At 38.3% G+C, this 23,050-nt stretch overlaps 1 protein-coding gene across 3 annotated transcripts in view; it reads right to left on the bottom strand.

The window, feature by feature from the left end:
* LOC107223710 (origin recognition complex subunit 2) overlaps positions 1–23,050 on the bottom strand; it is a 149,510-nt gene that overhangs the window by 77,057 nt on the left and 49,403 nt on the right. The gene's annotated exons all lie outside the window — the stretch shown is intronic.

Genomic DNA, 23,050 nt, shown 5'->3' with positions numbered 1-23,050 from the left:
TGCTCGTAAAAAACGCCGAGGTTATCCGTTGCGGCGATGTTGAGGATGAGAAGATGGTATAAAAATAAGAAAGAAATACAGAAATAGAGAAAACACCGTCACGGAGTCAACTTCAATCGAATATCACTTGACTCAAGTAATCCTTTCCCTCCGTATAATTCTGCGCTGTATTTCAACCGCTGCTGGGGCGATTTGACGAGCAGCGTTAGTAATCATAAATTATTTTTCTATCTGTTTGTTCCCAGAGAAAACTTCGATGATTGATAAAATTGAGCCGGTTACGAACCTTTAAAATCGACGCGAGTTCTTTCTCTATCAGACACCGTGCGTTTGACATTTAACATCAAAGCAAGACGCCTCGATGCGAAGCCTAGCAATCGCGGCATATTCCGGCCTTATTATAGTCGTTGCAGGTGTAATTATGTGAAAGTGAGTCAGGACCTGTGAGAGGTCGAAAATTGCGACACGAGAATATCGAGATAGCTGGCGCATCGCAGGCAAACCAAGTGGGCAAAATCATTGAGAATAATTTTGTGAAAATGAAACCTTATCTCAAATAGGCAAGACTTCGATGATTATATCGCGTAAGCTGCAAGCTAGAAAAATTTATCATATATAATATAATGTACGAAGAAACAGGCTAACAATAAGTTGTGTGTCTGAAATTTTCCTTAAAAAAAAAAACAAAAAAAAAAGAAACCAAAAAAATTAGCGATTCTTCTTTTGTTTGTTTTTTTCATCTTTTTTTTTTTTGTTTCGTTCTACGAATTAGTTAGCCAAATACAATTTCGAGGTTTTTATTATCCAATATACTCGGTCAAACGTTACGCTACAGAAATGCGGTCGAAAAGTTCCCTCGAGAAATCCCGCAAACTTCGAAGATGTAATCCCCTATAAAAGATGGATCCTTTTATAGCCGGTCTTGCTTTTTGTGACTTGTAAGATGAACGTGAGTGAAGTATACATGTATATAGAAATGTTTTCATTTTTCCTTTACTCTGAACAAAAGACAGAATTGGTTACAGAGAGTTGAAAGAAAGAAGTGATTTTTCTAATTTTTTCTAATTCTTTTTCTTTTATAAACGGCACAATATATTCATATAATTTAAGAAAACTTGACTACTTCAAAGTCACTATAAATTTACAAAATTAGTGATCCCCCCCCCCCCCCCCCCCCAACGTTTCGTTACGTTAACGTTACAAACTTTAGCCTCATCGATTTTCACCGTCGAGTGCAAAAACCATAACCTATATGACGCTTGCGAAATTCTTACCATACCCAACCCCCTGCGGCAGGCTATTACGAACAGTTAATACGACTAGGTTGTCGTTTTTACTGTGAGAGAATTCAGCTCGAGAAAGTGAACCACCGTTGCACCCATCATGTAACCGGGTGGCTGCTGTGGCGAGGCACGAACGGCTTCGTTGGCGCATAAACGTTTCGACACTAGTGCGAAAATTTTTCTGCACAAGTGAAGAACGAACGAAGTTAGTAGGAGTAGTTTACGATCTTTGTTCGCGAGACTATATAGCTCCCGGGGGAAAAGAGGAATGTAGGGGATAAAGGTAGGGAAACGGAGAATAAGGCGGGGGGGGGGAGAACGGCTCATGTACATTTCTCTCTTACTGTACATCGTGCCGTTCTTTGTTTTTCGAATAGCGTTTTATTCCCTCCTGACTGCAGATACGCTTTGCATATTTTATTTTCCATCCCGACGACTAGACGGTCATGATTTTCTTTTATTTTCTTTCTTATTCACGATTTCTTTCCCCATCACTTTACCATCGTTCTATTCGCAGTTTCCTTGTTCCTTTGTATTTTTTTTTTTTTTGTTTAAATACTTTCTTGTACATTACAATTTTGCCACGAGATTTTTTTCGCTCCTCCCCTAGTTGTCAGAACCGATCTCTCAGTCAATGTTATATTTTTGAACGTAATTCATCGCATCGAGAATAATATATATATATACATGTATATTTTTCTCGTTGAATAGTTTTGAGGCAAAGTTTCAATGAACCAAGTTTCAGAGTCGTTGACAACAAATCCTACGTCGGAATTTCGAAATTCAAGATAGCGGATCCAATATAACGGACTGAAAATACAAAAATTGATCCTGTTTGCTTGAAATTAGATCCACCGTTTTCAATTTTGATAAATTTCTCCGGTCTCAGCCCATTTTTGTAATCAGCGACCTCGGAAATCCTTCTATGTAATCAGTTTTAAGGAATTTGACTGCAGGGAAAAATTCATGCGTCAAAGGGTTAAACCGTACTCGCAAATCTGTAATACCTGCCGTAATAACAGCATCAACTGTAAAAATCGATTTTTCATCATTCCAGGCAATTCCGGTACGTTAGAAGGGGGGAGGTGAAAATTAAGAACAGGCTACTGGGATTAGGAACAAGCTTCTCCCTGAGGATGCGTTAAGCCGGAGCAAAGCTAAGCCCATAATCTGAGGGTGATATTCGCTGCTCGTAGCACAGCGATCGCATTTAGCTTCGCTTTGTTCAATAGAAACAAAACATACCGGGAGAATCTCTCGAAACTGGAAAATCAACCGCGCATGCGCGAGTTTTATCGGCTGTTCGCGCAGGCTGGCCATCCCGAGTTTTCAGCTGTCAAACTGTTTCTGACGGCGATGCAGTTGATGCGAATTTTCGAGGTTAGGATCTCAAATAATCGAGGCAGCGACTCGGAAAGGTTTGGGAAGCATTTGTTGTCGGGTCGGAGAGTCGATTCTTCAAAGAACGGTCGGAACTTAACGCTTACGCTCTTTGAAAATTCAAACGTACACATTTTGCGTAGGTTGGCCCGCCTGCGTCGCGGACAAGAACATCGCCGCGGGAAGATTTGGCCGACCAATGAGATTGAATTACTTGGCGCATGCGCGGTTGATTTTCAAGTTTCAAGAGATTGTCCCGGTATAGACATGATTGAACAAAACACCGCATCTCGTTATGAGATGAGTGATATGATATGGTGGTGTGGGAATTAGCTAATTCTGAGAAACAGTGGATTCTTCCTAGGTAATAACCCATATTTAAGTAAATATTTAATTACAATTACGACCAGTTTGATAATATTGCGTGACTATCGTGATTAATGTGAAACTGATTATCAACGTGTATAAAATTAAGGTCAAGTTCAAGAGTCGGGGATGTTTTAATCTGATTTCAAATCTGCACGAATAATTTTTCGGCATCTTATCTTCCCGATATCGAAACGAACTGAGCAAACGTCGTCCCGTGTGGTTAATTTATTCGGAATTGGCGCATAGCCGCTTTCGTCGGTTTATTACAACGACTGTTAAATAATGAGCGCACAGTGATGGTGGATATGACCCTCTTCTACGCGAGCAACGTGCGCTGTAACCGAGCGTTATAGTCTCCTACAACATCACGTTTCGTCATGTTTCAAAACGCATATTTGCATAAATATAGCGCCGAGGTACTCACTAATAATCACCAAGTTTCAGAGCGCCTAGATACGAGCTTATTCGTACGTATTTTAGGATAAATCGGGTGTACAGTCAAGTCGAAAATTTGTCGAATCTAAAAAACAGAAGAAAAATAGAAATAGAGGTTTAGAACTGACGACTGAATTAAGTTATGATAAATTTTATCGAAAAAATATATAATTTGTAGAGGGAAAAGTATTGAAAAGCACGAAGTTTGGCCGAAATAGTTCGAAAATTTTAAAAACATCTTCTATCAATTAATGTCGAGTTCGTATAAGAAATTGGTCCAAATTTTTACGAACAATAACTCTGTTTGTTCGTAAATGAAATCTAGACGAATCAGATTTTTAATCGCATGAATGTATTTTAAAATAAAGCATATATATAATTCATTAGATACAACTTCTAGTATTTATTCTACATAAGTTAAAATTTATTTCGTTTAATTAAACCGCTCGAATCAAATGGAAAGTCAACTTCCGATGCGATTTGTACATCGCATAATTGAAGAAGCAATGCGAATTCCGGTCGCTAAAACGCGGAATAGCAATGAACGTATCTCTCTGCATTTGAATTCACGGATTTTAGCTGACTTTTTGAACAAAAAAAAAAAACAAAAAACATTGTGAATTTATTTTTCAATTATTTATAGTTGTTTCGGTGGGGTGATCCGGAATAAATTCGCCAACATTCTACATGAGGACCACCCTAATATACATACATGCAAAAGAATTTGAAAGATTGGGAAATAGTTATAATAACGATACCTAATGCAATTTTTACTCGTTCGTAATTTTTTACATTCCAACATTTTCAATTCCCTCCCTCCCTCCCTCCCTTCCTCCCCCCTTCGCCGTCCTCGCTTTCACTTAGCGGATAAAATCTGATAGGCTGCATTCGTTGTGTTACTATGAGATATTTTATCTCCGCTTGCGTTGTGTGCGTTTTGTGAATGTGGGTCTACTACGTACGACGGATTGTCTACACGATAGTGGACGAGGCCTCGGATTGCAGCGTGTAATTTGTCTAAAAGTGAGAAATTTGAAAGGGACGCGCGTGGGTCGATACGGATAGTGATTCTCGCGTGTGAAGTGAATAAATATATACGTGTATATGTATATATATATATATATATATGTTCATAAGCATGTTGCACGTATTACATATTATGACCTGCATTTAACGCGGTTACTCAACTCGCGTCTGTGTTTGTGATACATACCTATAATAATAATAATAATAATAATAATAATAATAATAATATTAATAATAACAACAACAACAACATCCATGACAGGCGTGTTCATTATAATAACGCGACTGAATTTCGTCCTATGTGTATACACGGCACGGTTATTATAATCGTGCAATTGGTATCGATCAAACGTTTATCAATATACGCAGGTATACACAAAACGACACGCGAGGTCGGTGTTCGTCCTTCGATTTATCGTTCCAAATTTTCTACACTGTAATCCCGATAAAATGATAATTTCCCAGGTTTTCCGATGAGTTATGTAGGTACTAACGATCTCGTGCTCCGATCAACGGCGTTCGTCAAAGGCTAAAACAACTTTCGGCTAAAGACGCAGACTGGCCTAAACGACGAAAAAGAAAGCAAAGTTAATCGAAGCGAATTCGCTGGGTTATCACGGGAAACATGATTTTCTTACGAACGTATCGCCGTTGCGTTATTCGGTGATATTTTATTTTTAATTTCGTGTTTTTTTGGAAAAATCTTATGAATTCGTAGCTAGTAAACAGGAAGTAATGAATGACGAATTTGAAACGGAAATACAAAATTTAAACAAAAGTATTTCAAAAATGGTTATTCTGGAATACGCGGACGGTGAATATTTACACTCGGTATAAAAATTATGAGGAAGTGAAAAGTATTTGTTAGTTAAAAAAACGAGAAGTGGGCGAGGAAAATTTCTCGTTAGAAAGTTGAAATTCTATATCGATGAATGAAAAGAAAAAAGAAAAAAAAAACCAGATTAATCCTTACGATATTTAGAAGCACGTTGTGAAAATTGTTATTTTTTCGTGTATGTTCATCGATTTCAATGAAAACGAAAAATGTCGAAAATGATTGAATTTTTTTTTTTCTTTTTTGATCACGGTGAAGAAAGGGTCTTGACACTATAAATTTGATACAAAGTTCATTACTTATCCAGCTACGGATATCGAAATATCGAATTATTAAGAAGCGCCGTTGTTTCCACGTGTACTTCGGTCCGAGAAAATGTTTTGCAATAAAGAAAAATTTCTTTTTTAAACCGAAACGTGTGTCGACCCTAAATGGTTATTAAGAATCCCCCTCACAGCGACATTTCCCACAAAGTTACAGATAGTTTCGCCAGATCGGGAGACGAGGAACGCTCCGCAAATTGGTCGTAACGTCCAGAGATCGGGGAGAAAGCGAAGCGAACATGAAATAACGAGAGAATCTCATCTCGTTCATAAATACCCATCGGTACGTAAGACCGAACTAGCCAACCCAACCGTTGGCCGGTAAAAATCACCCAGATAAAATCACAGGACAAAATTTCCCCGGTATAAATCCCCGCGGAGAAAATCACCCCTACAAAAAAATAAGAAGAGAATTTTTATTTTAAACAAAAACCAAATTAAATGAAGTCGAGACGTACGAAGTTAAAGATTAAATGTACGATTTTGACGATTCAATGATCGCTCTCGGTGAAAATATAAAATTCTGCAGGTGGAAATTTTGTCCGTAGGAGTTGCTCGCATGGTGAATTTTCCCAGGGTGGGGGGGATTTTTTTCGGGGAGATTTGAAATAAGGGTATTGTCGATGGTAACCGACCAACCAAACCTAACCTAACCTAAACTGACGTAACCCATGCATCGAGCGGACAACCGCCAAAATGCGATAGGCAGAGCGACCGGTTCCCCATTCCTCATTCCCGTTCCCCCCGTTCCGAGATTTAGAAGCGCCGCCGAGCGGCGCCGCGACACTGAGCGCAGGGGGGGGGGGGATTAGCAATGGTGGTCAACATCGCGATAGCGAACTGCAGGAGAGAACAGCGAGCAATTGAAGACCGAGCATCGAGAACGGCAATGTGGGTTCTGTGAGACTGATTGCGAGTGTAACCGAGGCCTACTCGGTGAAGTGGAGTGGCGGAGGGGGAAGGGGCAGGAGGGGGGTGGGGGGGGGGGAAAGAGGGGGAGTCGCGTGCCACTTAAGAGCACGAGAAGTCGGTCACAGCCTCGGCCCGTCCGGCCGTCCGCCCCACCCTCCCCCCCTCCCACCCTCCCGGCCCGTGACGACAGTGGTTCTCACCCCGTTCCCGCCATTTCCCGTTTGACATTGCCGCGAAAAAATTGCAGCGAACGGATTGCGCGGGAGGATGATTTATTTATTTATTTATTTTTTTTTTTTTATTTTCACGTGGGTGAGGGGGGAGGGACTCGAAAGCAAAGCACTGAATACGCCCCTGTTTGTTTATTGCGATAATGATCTAATTTACAAGATGGTGTTTGGCGAGCTGACCTCATTCGCATGATATACATACCATATATATATATATATATATATTTAAGAATAAACTCTAATACTGGAATGGAAATGTTTTTTGTTTCGAGATATTTTATGACGAATTAATAAATGTGCGGTGAGATGGTTTTTTTTTTTTTTTTATGATACGGCGACTAGGAAATTCTGGTTGATTCGGTACCGTGACAAACAACGGTACAAATATCGTTGGAATTGGAAGAAAATGTGACAAAAGATATTAGTTGGTGTGATCATAATTGTCGATACTACATTTTCTGGTTATTGCAGCGTTGAATATGTTTGTTCAGTTGAACTATATTTTTTACACTTAGTTCGAGACGATTGAGTCGATTTATTGCTACACCATCATCAAGTTATTGCAATATTGTTACAAGAAAATAATCAAATAATCAAAGAAAATGGTAACGCATATACTAGATTTTCCGAATACATCGACAAAATTCATTCGGATTTTCTTTTGTTTTTTCTTTTTTTTTTTTTTTTTCTACCTAGAACTGCATTTTTCGACGATGGTAAAACAAAGAGCATGGTATAAGAAATTCAAGTTTTACAAATCTTTTTTCTTTTCTTTCTTATTATTATCTCGTTGATCCGGTCTGACATTTTTCATACATAAGGACACATAACTCCCCGACTTTCGTGTACTGAAAAAAGAATTTTTTTTTCTAAAGCGAAATTTGATTTCATGTCTAAACTTCCTTAAATAGACCAAAAACTCGATGAATTTCTTTTCAAACAGTTATAAAATACATAACACGATGCTGCATAATGGGCCGAATGAATATTCGGTGCTGATTTCACGTCGCATCGCGCAGCTCGGATTCGGGGGAAAGAGCTTAAGAGGGAGGGGGGTAAATTCTAACCGATTAGAAGCTGGATGTAAACTTATTTTCGCGTTGCTTAGCGAATAGTGTGACATCCTCTTTTCGACGCCCTGAAGCCTTCGGGGTAGTTGAGGAACGACATTGTCAATTAACACCGAGTTGTGTTGAATAAAGTACCAAAAACAAACGCAAAGTCCCCCCTGATTATTTGGACGGTGAGAAAAATTTTTAGTTCCGGTTACCGTTCAGTCCTTAACTATTTTCATTTTTTACCACAATCGAAAAATATAGTTCTAGGTAGAAAGTGAAAATTAGTTTTATAGCTGTTACCCGAAAGTCTAGTATTCGTTACTATTCTTTCTCATTACGATCGCTGTTACTGTATTTTCTTGTAACTGTTGCGAAAATTTAATGCTCATGCAACGATAAATTGACGTTAAAGCCTTGTTTAACTAAAAAAGTAGAGTGAACCGAAAAAACTGATTTTGCGTTGCAATAACCAAAAAAGGATCGACAATAGCGCAAAATGGTTACGCGCACCTTATTTTTCGTAATTCCAACAATATTCTAGCAGTTTTTTCAATGATACCTGTTTTATTGAATTTTCCTAGTTACTATAACAAATGAAATTTTTCTCAATGTGTCGTTGATTTGACAGCATAAAGAGTGCCAGAATCCTTACACCACGGTATCACGTAGCCATCGTTGTAATTTTATATTCTTAGCTTAGATGATTGGAGAATTATGAAAACGAATTGCGCCATCATTCCAAAGAAACGAAAAAATTCCAATCAAATGAATCATTTTTCAGTGTACATTTCGCTCAAATGCCGTTGCAAAGTCTACTACAAACTTTCAATTCAGACACGTCATGCAGCGTTGTTTTGTTATCACATTTAAAGCAACTGAACTGCGTTTTCAACAGTCATTTTTATTATCTCAACAATCGCAACCAGAGACATACTCCTTACGATGTTTCATTTTTATTCTTTTTATTCTTACGTTTCTTTTTATATCTGACGAGACTTGCAAACATGCGTCAAGACGCGACCGTTACTGGTGCCTAAAAAAAAAACATGCTGTGAATATATCATACATATATATATATATATATATATATATGGATACTTGTAAGGCAGATTGAATCGCGGGCGTTGAACCGGTTCGATTTTAAAAGAGCCTGATTGATCGGTCTACGAATTATAATCTCAGTCGAATGAAACACTGACCCATATATATTCTCCAATTTCTGGTTATCAGTTAAGAAGGCACAGCTGGAGCCGATCGAGAAGCACTCGAAATGAGAAGATTAAATCTGGTCCGACGGAGAAAAACGAAAACCATTGAGAATGAAATCGAAAGTTACGGATACCTAATTTTTAAAAGAATTAATCTTGTGACAAGATTCGTGCAGGGTTCATTTCTAAACTGGAGAATGCAAATGATCCAAGTTTTTGCGGTTGGACGCGTTGTTTCTGATCATAAAGTCCCTTCATGCCATCTCCGATGCTGCCCACATAAAACTGAACTCAACGGCTCGAGCTGGACCTTTAGAATCTTTGCACAATACGTTTTTTATATTAAAAATATGATGTAATTCACGACTGGCATTCCAAAAAGTTAGTTTTCAACCTGCATTAGTCGAAATTCTGTCAAGTTACGTACAGATTTGTCCGCCGATAGTTTGACAAGAGTTTGGACCAAACGAGCGATTCTATGAAAGACTTCACGTTTCGAATCTTCCTGGTTCGTTTCAATCAACGTCAGGGCGTCGAGCTGCCAACTATTCCGCAGGGTGCCGACTTGGGCTCGATGGTTTCCAATGTGGCAGCAGGACGAAAGGTGGATGGATGCATCGCGCGTCGGCGTAAATCAGTGCATCTTGGCGAACGAATGACGGTTTTGCGAAAGGAACAAGCCTGAAGGATGAGTGTACAACCGAGTGTGTCGATGTATTGTAACGACGACGTTTAACGTCTTTGACGACGTGGAGGAGGCGGAGGCGGCGTCGGCCTACATTTGACAGCTGCCACTACACGAAAGCCAGAAGTGAGGTGGAGAGCAGCCATCTTTGCAACGTCGTTCGTTTCTGCCGCCGCGCCTGCTGCGCCTCCGCACATTTGACCCTGGCTATATTTAGTCAATATTTCATCCGTTTTACGATCAACCCGGTCAAGCTAATTATTAAACTGTCCCTGGGCCGATTTGACCTGGTCTCGTTTAAGCCGGAAAAAAATTCGCCAAACTGACAACTTCGTTCTTGTTGTTACCTTGCGTAATAACAACTTCGTTGTTGAACCTAACTTGCGACGATGAACGCGGTATGACAAAACTAACCACTCGCAGAGTTAACTCATGGAGTCATCATCGATAGCCACGTGCAACTGATTATCTCCAAGGTTTTTCTACATTTTCGTTTTTGATCAACGATTTTGGGCTCCTATCTTCGCTGCGTATTATTGTACCATTATATTATACCGTGTCCTTTTTACTTTAATCTCGTATTATTGTATAAGTTTAACTCGTTTTACCAAAGTACTCGGACAGAAACATCACAATGCTCTACACGGTGTTTAATCTCGCATTATCCACACACATATAACGTACGTTTAATATAAAATTAACGATCTTTGTCAGCTGGGTCACATTCTTTTGTGTCTCGTCAGACGTTACAAGTCCAACTGTTTACTCGACTTTTCTTTTCTTTTCTTTTCTTTTTCTTTTTTTTTCTTCCTCGTTAACAATGACAACGAGGTTTTAGGACAGTTTTATAACCGTTTACAGTACATCAAGGTATAATATAATACTCTATCTTTCCCCTGTAATTCACCATATATTACAGAAATCGATTTGAAAAATTATGAAAAACGTATACGTTCCATAAACTTCTCATTTGTCATTGAAAACATTGTAGAAATTCAATTAGTAAAAACTTTTCGTATAATTGTAGCGATGTCGATGAGAAGCATATTTAAATAGGCTACTGATCCCCGTGGTCTTTTCGAACGTCTTTCTTGGTTGATAGTTTCCGTCTATTTCTCTTTAAAATTCACTGTTGCTGGGCAAAGACCGTAATTATGAATAATAGAGACCAATAGGCGTGAATAGGAGGTCACGAAACTGGCCACTGCGGAGGAATTTCAACTAATACATACAATGTACATACACTGTATATATGTGTGTGTATCCTACAGAAGAATAAATGTGTTGAGTAGCATAAGTAGCAGGTATAATAATAAGAGACCCACGCTTTGTGTCAACGATGTGAAAATGACCGCGGCCTTAATGCCGCACTAAACGGTTGTACATGGACTGAGAGGACGGTGACCGTGGCTGTAATACATAGTAAAAATTCCGTAAGAAGAACTGTGCATAAATTGCGTAGATTTGAATGCGCCCCAAATTCACAATTTACACAATGGTAGCGATATTTAATAATTTCGCAACATGACGCGTCGATGATGAACCACTGAAATTCTCAATTAGATATCTTCGTTCTTTCGTTCATTATCCAGCCTCGTAAAGTTTGCGTCACTTCATTACTCCTCAGCGGTGATGGACCGTTGCGAAATTCTACGCATGCAGCGAGGATGTGACGATGACGGATGATATTCATCTTCGAGATATAGGCATTAAAACTCGACTCTGTATACATACCGGGATGATCTCTTGAAATTTGAAGATCAACCGCGCATGCGCCAAACAATTCAGTATCATTGGTCGGCGAAATCTTCCCGCGGCGATGTTCTTGTCTGCGATGCAGGCCGGCCAACCTACGCAAAATGTGTACGTTTGAATTTTCAAAGAGCGTAAGCATTGAATTCCGACCGTTCTTTGAAGAATCGACTTTCCGACCCGACAACAAATGCTTCCCAAACCTTTCCGAGTCGCTGCCTCGATTATTTGAGATTCTAGCTTCGAAAATTCGTATCAACTACATCGCCGGCAGAAACAGTTTGACAGCTGAAACTTGGGATGGCCAGCCTGCGCGAAAAGCCGATAAAACTCGCGCATGCGCGGTTGACTTTCCAGTTTCAAGAGATTGTCCCGGTACATAATCTTCATACTTCCAATTTTATACGGTATCTATAGAAGCCAAATGTCAGGATCAACCCAGTTGCAGAAAACGATACGAGGCTGTAATTACGATGGATCATTAAAGCCTCCCCGATCCATTGCTGCGACAAGTTTATCTCAAAGTCCAAAGTACGAAACAGGGATACGTTTATACCCCTTGAATTTTGGTTTTACTATACATTTCTATCTTACTTTTGTAAAATAAAAAGCATCGTCATTGTTTGAAGATGCTTAATATCTATCAACGGTATAACGAAGAAGATGGCTCATACAGTTCCATAACTCAAATCCAAAGTACATCACTAAAAATTTTTGATCATCGTGTCATGATTCGAGTGTCATTCGATACCGAGACGAAGTTCCCTTGCACAACTGAATCGGACCAGTCACTCATTGAGCTCCCGAAACGAGCAAATGAGCGTGAAGCGTAACCAACGACTGACAAACGGACAGTGTGAAATGAAACCGCCACGATGTTACATTAAGACGCGATGAAACATCATGTCGGAAGAAAATTCTTCGGTTCGACAAGGAAGACGCAAGGTGGGCGATGCTGAAGGTGAGTATCCAGCTCGACCCGCCAAGCAGACCGGCATTCACACACCGCAGAGCCACGGAGGCAGGCAGCTCTTCAAAGTAGGCCACGACCTGCAGCTGAGAAAGATGCTCCGATAGATGGAAGGAAGCTAGGTGAGAATACCCAACGAATACCGAGTCATAGACGAGCAAGAGTGGAGCGGATGAGTATCGACTACACGGCGAATCGCACTCGTCCACTGTACAATCAGGGTGTCCATTGCTCCTGGAAATGTCTTTGAATTTCGATTGTTCTTCAGAAGTCCTGAACACTATCCTCGAGTTTTTCTTGGCTCCTGGAAATATTGTATTTTCAATGTCCTTGAATTTGTTAGAGATTTTAGTTACCGGACACCATGATTAGCTCCTCTGTCCATTCGCTTGTGAGCAAGCGACCAGCGACCTGCACTTCCTTGGGATGCTTGCACGCCTCGTGCAGCCTGACGTGAAGGGACCAGCTCACTCACGCCCAACGACACGCGTCTTTCGAAGCACGCCTGACGCAAGGAGACTCCGGTCTACTACGGGGGCGTACGAAGTAGGTAAATAGCGTACCGGTGACCCGTCACCTGCGTTCTCGTTCTATTGAGAGCATCGCGTCGTCGCGTAGGGGGGATAAGCAACGGAGTTACAGGAGCTCCCGTATCTTCGCGAGATTGAGGAGACTGCGGGCCGAATTCAGCGGCCAATTTCGCGGCGCCACCTTCTCTTCTTGTTCGTTTCGACCGCGAATTCGATAGTTGGAAATCCGATCGGGGAATGAGGAAACCATGGAGACTAGATAAGGAGCAGGGACTCAGATTAGTGAATTGACAAAACTTGTCACAATAATCGTACATATTAGATTCATTTCTAATACCACTAGCGTCTCTAGTGTTTCTTTTGCACCCAAGTGTCATTGGTTGCAGGGATTACTAAGACCGACTAATCGATGATCTTGGAATGTGATTCGTAGAAAGTTGTACTCCCTCCACTGTCTTCGGTGCGTACGAAACACCAGTGCCACCTTATTTCAGGCAGCTATTTGGATACATGGAATTCCTGCTCCTTGTGTAGTCTCCATGGAAGAAACACTGTAAAGACTAGTTCATTCCTCGAGAAAGATCGATACGTCGATGAATTAGTCACTACCTGAGGGATGCTGCTGGTTATTTCGAGGATTCTAGAGACCATTTTTCGCCAATATTCAACGTCACTTGCAAACTTTGAGACAATGAATTTCGTGTTGGTCGTTTATGATTCATTGTCAAATTGATCCCCTGACCATTTCATTATACATTTTACGCTGTAAATGAACGTACATGCAGAGAAGATCGTATACTTTTATTAGTGCTGGGCACAAGAACAAGACCGTAGTTGGTCTCGGCTTGGTCTTGCCTTGATTTTCGAAATAAAACCAAGAGAAGATAAGTCTCAACAAAAGTCTCGCCAGGAGCAGTCAATATTCAAATAGGAACTGCAATGAATGATAGGCGACATTTCGTTTACCTAAAATGGCAATAATTTTAATTTAATATATCAGTTTTTTTCTATTCCACCACAGTGAGAATTTCCATAGAAACAACTGAGGCGCTATTTCGAAAATTCCAAATTGATATATAAGCGTTATACACGAATAATTGAAGACCAAAAAATCACCCAAGAAGACCATACCAAGACAAGACATGAAAACCGAGTTTTTCCCAAGACCAAGGCAAAGCTGAACAGACCAAGACAAGCAATGAAAATTGAAATTTTTTCGAGACCAAGAGAAGAGACTCTGCAAAGTCTCGTCTCGTCTTGTATCCATCGCTTGCACAGATATGCGGTATATTCGATTCGTCGAAACGGTTCTCTCGTTCCTAAGTTCCTAAATTTTGGCAACTCTGTCGCTATCAGCCCTGAAGATCAAAATACTCGACGACCTAATCTTCATTCGTATCGCTGATTTATGAAGCGATCGGAGATACGTCCTGAACCACTATCCCCTTTTGGTATACCAAGTCCTTCAGGCACTCAGTTTATTTCTGGCTTCGACTGGTTCGGCAGCCGTAGGCCGCGAAGAGCACGGCAATGCAGGCGTGCGTGAGTTGTCGCACTTTTAAATTGGACACAGGTCAGGTAACTGGAATCTCACCCCTCTTGACGATGCACCAGATACCGGGCACGTGCACTCCGAGCGATCGTTCGCCGAGTTGGAAAATTGGAAAATGACGGGCATGGGGATGCCAAAATTTTTCCATTTCGATCCGTTGACGTCGAGCTTTTGGTTCCTTCAGACTGGTCCAACTTCTTGAAGCCAATACGAATATTAGGTGATGACGAAACTGGTAACGTTACAGTAACGATGCATGTTTAGGAAAAATGCCGTTATTTGGCAATAAACAAAACATACTCGTATGTTTCGAAAAGTTGACTCCTTGAAAGTCGTTTATAAATTGCACAATAATGATTTTTTTCACCGACGTTTCGTTACGTTAACGTTACTAACTTTAGCCTCGTAAGATTCGTGGCTTTGAAGTGATTTGAACCTCAGATCAGTGATCACTCGATATTATCAACAATCTTGTCAATATTTAAGAACGTATATTCAACTTTGAGCAGTATCGAAAGATATTAGCTTGTACCAGGTTGTTGAGCCTCGTTAAAACCTTTTGGTAAAACCGAAAAGTAATGAAGAAAATGAGATTGTGAATTAGGAATTGATTCGACTTCTGCTATGTTTCATCAAAAAACCGTCTCCTGGGTAAAAAAAAAAAAAACATTTAAAACCCGTAAATTTTAATTGAAATACAGTTCAATGATTAATAATTTGACATGCGTTAGATTATCGAGAAGCTTTTGTTGATGCCGAATTCGTGTATACCCGTAGTTCGTCAAATTTCAATAAATAACAACTAATTTCGTTTGTAACGTAATTCCTACAAAAATTCCTTGACACGTATTTTTAATAACACGCGTGCATTACTTGATTATATGCAATCTGTGACATCGTCAGAGAAGTGATGCGTGTAATTTGGACGACTTTCATCGTAATTGAAATTCACTGAAGATTGAAGCGCCGTATTTTCGCGAATGAATACTCTTAACGATAATTAGTTTTTTTCCCTGGTACTCGGCTTTCGTTGACACGTGGGAACACGAAGGCCATTACGCGCATTGTGCATAATTAATACAAAACGACGAAATGTATTTCCTTGATTGCATGCAAGCTTACATTCGTCAAATGGGGTTGCTTGATGAACGACGAACATAAACGTACATTGATCGCGAGTGGAAAGGCCAGTAGAACAAGGTTGTATACCACAATTATTAATCGTGTTCTCTTTTATTCGCCCCTCAATTCTCTCGGCAGACCCGCCGCTTATACTCAACAGCTGCACAATACACTCAAACGTGCGTGCGATGTGTGATCTACATTTCGTTTTTGCATGCAACGTTTTTTTACTACACCTACGCGGTAAATTTTCGTTCTCCCAAACCGAGCTCGATTCAAATTGCTTCTAGATTGCGTTGTACGGAGAAGAACGCTGGTCAAGAAAGTTTTGTGACAAGGAAGGTGCTTGCTAATTTTTAAATAATTAATTACACCTATAATCTACCCTCTTTAAAGAACCATAGTTATTTTGATTCGAACAAGGTCTAGTTTTTGTTTTACAACTACTATCGGTAATATTGATCGTTTATCGTTTTGACTTACCTTTTGGATTCAGAGTCTTTTGTTACTCGCTATAAGTACCAGTTAATGAGTTACAATAAATAACAAACCACCCCGAATCAAAATCAGGTAAGTCAAATCGATAAACATTCGATATTACTGGCAGTAGCTGTAACTCAAAAACTAGACCTGATCGAATAAGGATAAATATGTTTTTATAATGAGGTTGGATAGGTATTTTGAAATTAGTAAGCACCTTCGTCGTTAAAAAATTTTGTTAACCTGTACATATATGTATAACCACATTTTTTGTTCATAAAGACTGTAATTTGGAAAAACTAAAAAAATATATTACAATAAAACTATTCGACGTATAAAATATTTTAATATCAATTCAATTATACTAAAGCTTCTTCCTAACATACTTAGTTAAAGTTTTCATATTACACGGAAAAAGTGTGCTGATGTTTGTTGAGGAAATATCGCATGGAATATAATACCGATTCGTGTGTTTATAATAAAATCTTGCAATGATTCCTGCGTCGGGTAACAAGATTTAACAATATTATATTATCAAAGAATTTCCGTTAAAAGTAATCCGAGTAACCAACAATTTATTGTACGAGCGATGAATGAGGTGAAATTTAATTCCGTGATATTTCGCTTTCAGAGAATTCATATGTTATGTAATATATATTTAGAAAAAATGGTTGTCTGGATCTTTTTCTTTTCTCACAATCAATAGTTACTTGAAAAGGAGAGTAGACAAAAAAAATTGATTTACAAATGACATATTATAATACGGAAAGCTTTAAGAGATGCTGTTTCGAATTTATGAATATATCCTTTTAAAATATTTCTGACCAGCGACTGAAAACCTTGAAAAATTTTGAGGCATGCAAAGTTGATGTTAACTGTGGAAAAAATGTTAAACCCGATATCGGTGAAATATTTCCGACTCGTACCGACGCATTTGGTTGATTAGAAGCGCCGATTTACCGTCCCCGGTGAATCCAGGCTGATGCAAGGTAGAAGGGCGGCGTTGATAAAAAGGCTAGTCTCGGTTATATCAGGTCAGTCGGCAGCCGCCCGTTCCAGATTTCACACGATATTGGGTCGATTGCGCCTATAGTGGAAAGGCGCTAGACCAGCGTATTCCGGGTCAAGAGGTATAAATAAATGCTAATATCAACACGCGCCGGATTGCCGGCTCGTATTATAACCTGTATACCTACACCATTATCTCCGCAGCTACCTACACTCGGAGAAAAATTTCTGCTTTTTTTAAAAACATCAATTTTTAAACGCAATTTGTAGAAAATTTTCTCCTGGGTACGCGACATTTTGTTGTCGATACCAAAGTTGATGAAATAATTGTTTCAGAATTGCAAAAAAAAAAAAATTTTATATTAAATAAAATATATTTGTAAATAGGAGATCTCGATTTTAATTTAGTCAATTTAATGAAATTATAATTTTTTCACGGTATTATCAAAATATTGAATACCCTCAACACAGTTCACTAAATCTGTTCGGTGGATAAACATTAGTCAAATTTACGAAATCGTGAGAGCTACTAATTGATTACCGTTATAAAGTAATAAGTTACGTCGTAAATCCATTAAATTTTCTGTTCAAGGGACAAAACACTCTCCGTAACGCGTTAAAAATTCTTTCTCGGAAGAGAAGTTAGACGAGCAGTCGTTTGGAGGGGCTCAAGGCATTTGTCTAGTTTAATCAGCGCAACTAAATCGTACATTATTGGTCTGATACCATCGAATCAGCCTGTCAATTCACAATGGCATATTTCTCTGTCACAGTTTGATGTGGCAAATAATTCACGTAGCGCATAAATTACGATCGAACGATAATTTTTTCGGTTACAACAATTAAACGATCATTTTTCAATCTTCACAAAATGATTTCACTCCGTAGATCTCGTTTCGCAAAAGCAACAGAATCTATGGGACTGTGGAGCCGAACCTGCTCTTAGACATATTTCTAAAACATTTTGTTTACTGCGCACTATGAAATCAACCAAACTTCTTGATTCTGTGAAAATAGTGTTTGGTCGGATACATGTTGACCCTGAAATTGTGTTTCAAGAACCAAATTTTGGTCATTACAACCTAATTTTTTACCGAGTGTATTATTTACGTTCATCCTGCACCCTAACACAGAGAAAGATTTGATTTGTTACATAGTAACTGGGAAATTGTCGTAAAACAGGTATAATCGTTTTACAATAACGCTTTGAATATTGTAGCAATAACAAGAAAATTGTTTTACAAGTAGGTATATTTAGTCTAAGCAAACTTTTCCACAATTTGTTTCCATTTTTTAACCCAAAGTTATAATATATTCTTCGAATAAATAATTATATATCATAACCAGAAATTAATCTCCATGTAATTTTGGTTATAATACACATACGCGGTATTTTTATAAGCATATTCATTTTCCACCTTAACAAGTGAAAATCAATTCCGTAAAACTGTAGCTACAAAATGTACAGTATGTGTTATTATCACTAATTCTAAATTCGCTTCTGACGGTTGCGATAATTTGTCAATGATGCAGCCATAAATTTGTACCATGAACTCTGTTCGGTTGAAAAAATTCAGCAAACCGAACAAACAGATTATAGCAACAATAACCAAAACATTTTCTATTTACCGCGAAGAAAATAATAATGAGATTTCTCTGGGTAAAACCAAGGCGAGATAACGAGTCTGGCACGACGAGGTCGCGGTTAATACCGAGCAGCTATTATTTCAGGGATAAGGCAGCTGCAGACCTCAAGACTCCTGAAGATTACGCGATCTGTGTCAAATTATTAGCAAAAATAACTCTTATTTATCACGGTGTTGATTCAACTGTCGAATGTTTGGTCGCTATCTCGTATCGGCTGCGCTCAACGATTATACGTATAAATGAAATGAAATGAAATGAGAAAAAAAAGAAAAGAAAAGAAAAACGGAAAACGGCAACAACAAAGTAACAAGGTGACGGTAATTGACATTTGAAAGACAATTGCCCGTTTCGATGTTGAAATAATTGCAATATCGTGGACATATTTGACTTTTGTAACGACCGTTCTTTTTATATAATGATTTTTTTATTTTTTTTTCTATTTTACAACATTTTAGATCTTTGTTCAATGCTGTTTCTAAGGATCGTTGGAATTGGTAATAGCTATGCTTTTAAACAGCGCTAGAAGATAAAGTTTTCTTTTATCGCCAGTCAGGAATTCAACATTTATAATAAGTTTGTGAATTGTTCGCAAATTTTGAGGGACTACGAACAGTAGAAATTGATAACGATATTTTTTCATTATGGCTAAACAAAAACTAATGGTCGAAATAGAATGGAACGAAATTTATTCGAAAGTAACAAATTTCCTATTTGAGAGTAAAAAAAATAAAAAAATTTCAATAATCTTCAAAATTAAGTCCTGTTAAAATTGAAGCTCTGCGTAAAACGATTGGCAAAACGGTAACCACGTTTTCAGGCGAACGGAATATCCGAAATATAAAAACCAGGACTTTTTAAAATCGTCAATATACGCTCTAAGCTTCAGTGAAACGGATTTTTGATTCGACCTTTTACTTTTGAAAAAAGGAATAAAAGTGTGCCCGAAAGGGGTAAAAAAAAAAAAAAAAACACGAAACCTGAAGCAAAACGTAGCAGCTAAGATAAATTTCAATTTATCAAAAATCCGGGCCATAGAAACTTAAGAGGATCTTTTGAAGATTCTAAAGTCTTGGTTTTTGTATTTCGGATATTCCGTTCGCCAGCCAAACGTGGTTACACGCGGTAAAAGTTGCAAAAAAAAAAAAAATAAAAATGTCCTGTGGAGTAAACTCGAAGCAAAACGATTCCAGATAGGCACGACAAAAACCGTTAAACAATTTATTTATCCGAAGAGAGGAGGCAATGCGATAACTTTACTTTCACGCCACGTTACGCATGTGTCGTCTTCGACTCTGTGAACGCTTGCTGAAGAAACAAGAAGGAGAAAGAAGATAAAGGCTAAAGAAAAGTAGCAGATTAAAATTACCAACGTTGATGTAACAAAATATTGAAACTAACAGAATTGTTTTGAAAATTTAGAACGGATTCAAAGGAGTTTAATTTGCAACATTCGAATCAATTTCATTTAAAAAAAAAATATATATATTACTCAATTTGAGACGATCCTGCAGTTGCTAAACAGTGATTTTTCGTAATAACGAATCCTTACAAGCTTCACTCTCTTACAAAAGTGAGTTTACGATTTCACCAATGTTAAAATATCTATATCATGAACACTCAGAATCCTCACAACAGTACCGAAATATCGTAAAATGGTAAAATTTTCGGAAAGCACAGTACTAAAAGAAATAAAAAGTCGTTAATCCTAACCTTAGCACAGTTTACTTACAAGTTTAAATGATCATTGTTAGCTCGTATAACCCTAAGAACCCCCGAGTAACAAGCTACAGCCAGAATCATCGAATCCTTTATCGTTTTTTCGATTTTACATTCGCCATATTGAATCCGCTATCGTGGATTTAGAAATTATCAAATTAATACTTCAGACTCGTGATCAGCTACCACAAAAAACCTCCGAGTGACAACATTCAGGACAAAATATTGAGTTCAAACATGTGTGACTGAAAGGATTAAACTTTGTAGGTATCTCACGGTCTGGATACTTGCGATAAATCTTGTCAATTTAACCTTAAAATAAACAGAAAAGAAAAAGCTTCGCTTTTACCGATATAGTGTATATATATTAGGGTGGTCCTTGTTTAGGGTGTTGAAGAATTTTTACCGCCCCATCACTGAAATCAATTTCAAACCATTAAAAAAGAGTCGCCAAATTTTTTCAGATTCTTACAGCAAGTCTGAGACAGCCCGCATTGTGATCGAAGTTTCTTGTGGAAGTGACGTGAGAAAAACTTTTTTCGCACTATATATTTTATCGTGAAAGTAATAATGTTCCAAAAAATCTGTAACTGCGAGGTTTTAGTCGGCATTAGTGATACTATGTGAAAACAAAAAATACACATTATCCTACGAGGCAATCTAGACGAATTCCACTTCCTCTAAATAAAAAAAAAGTCATGTTTCGAGGTTGTGCAATTCTTCTAAATTGCCTGGTACGATGATGTGTATTTTTTCCCAGATAGTAGCACTAATTCTCACAAAAACCCCGCGGTTACAGATTGTTTGGAACATTATTACTCTTGCAATAAAATATATACTGAGAAAAAAAGTTTTAGCCATGTTAATTTCCATAAGAAACTTCGATCCCAATGCGGACTATCTTAGATTCGGTGTAAAAATCTGAAAAAATCAGGCGATTTTTTTTTTTTGAATTATTTGAAGTTGATTTGGGGGATGGTCTGGCAAAAATTCGTCAACACCTTGAATAAGGACCACCTTAATACATATATATTTACATGAAAAACTGGAACGATGCTGTAAATTTAATTTTTATTTTTTTTTTATTTTTACATCATCACCTTGCAATTTCCAGCGTTTCAAACCACGCGATTTCTTCAACGTTATATTATTATACTTAACCCGCCTAATACGAGCATATTTGGAACAGAGACGCTTTTCTACAACGAGCTTTCAGCGGGAACAAGCAAACTCTATCCCGTAACGGCAATGCGAGCACGTTTGTTTTTGGATCGAACAAAGTCTGACAGATGTCGCTCATTATACGAACGTTTCATTGGCAGCTGGTTGCCTAGGTTACAATTACCGGTGAAATCCCCTCGAAACTCTAACGAGTAGTGATATTATTCCGTTTAGACAGCCGGGGTGTGACGATAAAAATAAAAAAAAAAAAAGTGAAAAATTTACTTCCCGTATAATTCTTTCGAATCCTGACAGATTCATTCGTCGTTCGTATTTTACGGAAAGATGTGTTAATTTATGTGAGTACCTGTTGACTTACCGTATCAGTATTACAGATACACGACGTAGTATTACTTAGTGAAATTCGCGTGATATTACAGAGTGAACAAAGCTGTCGAGTACGATTGTGAATTATACAATCTGCAACAGTGTTGCCGACTTCTTTGACACACATAAACGAATCGGGTCTCCGTATCCGCAAGACTGTTTGGACAAAATATTGTTTACGCGTATACTAGAGAAGTGTCTCGACGACTGTCCGAGATTTTTATCGATCGATCAATCGTTTGATCGGACTAAACGCGACATCCGCATGGTGACTTACTTTTTCAACGTTGGATCGTAAGAAAAGTAAACCAAGATAATGTGGTCAAAACTTGAACCACATTCACGGTGTGATTAATGTAGTTTTTCATATAGTTAGCCAGTACAGTTAGACTCGAGCTACAAAAATGATATATTCATTGTTCTAGTACATCCGGTCTATTTTCTTTCCGTTTCGATAAAACTTGGTGTTAGCACGCTATTACGATGTGACAAAAATCTATTACACATATTCAATCCGTAAACATCTCACTTCAAATTATCTCCAGTCGCTTTAAATTCAACAAATATTACAGCAAATTCCCCTTCGATTGTCGTGATTTAAACCCAAGAAACAGATTATTCGTTAAACATGAGCTCAACGCAGTTGGCAGGAATGGACAAACGCAAAACGGCGGGAAATAATAAAACTACAACAATCATAATCACGATTGTAAACGTTTGGTATAAAAGTTATACGAATAAAAGAAACACCGGGAGAAATCTTTAGTTCCGGTTACCGCTCATTACTTAACTATTTTCTTTCCTTACCACAATCGAAAAATATAGTTCTACGTAGAGAGTAAAAATTAGTTTTCTAGCTGTTGCCGGAAACTCTAGTATCCGTTACTATTCTTTCTCATTACGATCACTGTTGCTATATTTTCTTGTAACTGTTGCGAAAACTTAACGCTCGTGCAACGATAAATTGACGTTAAAGCCTTG

Source organism: Neodiprion lecontei, chromosome 4 (genome assembly GCF_021901455.1).
Source record: "Neodiprion lecontei isolate iyNeoLeco1 chromosome 4, iyNeoLeco1.1, whole genome shotgun sequence".
NCBI lineage: Eukaryota > Metazoa > Arthropoda > Insecta > Hymenoptera > Diprionidae > Neodiprion > Neodiprion lecontei.
This window is presented reverse-complemented; position numbering and strand designations above follow the sequence as displayed.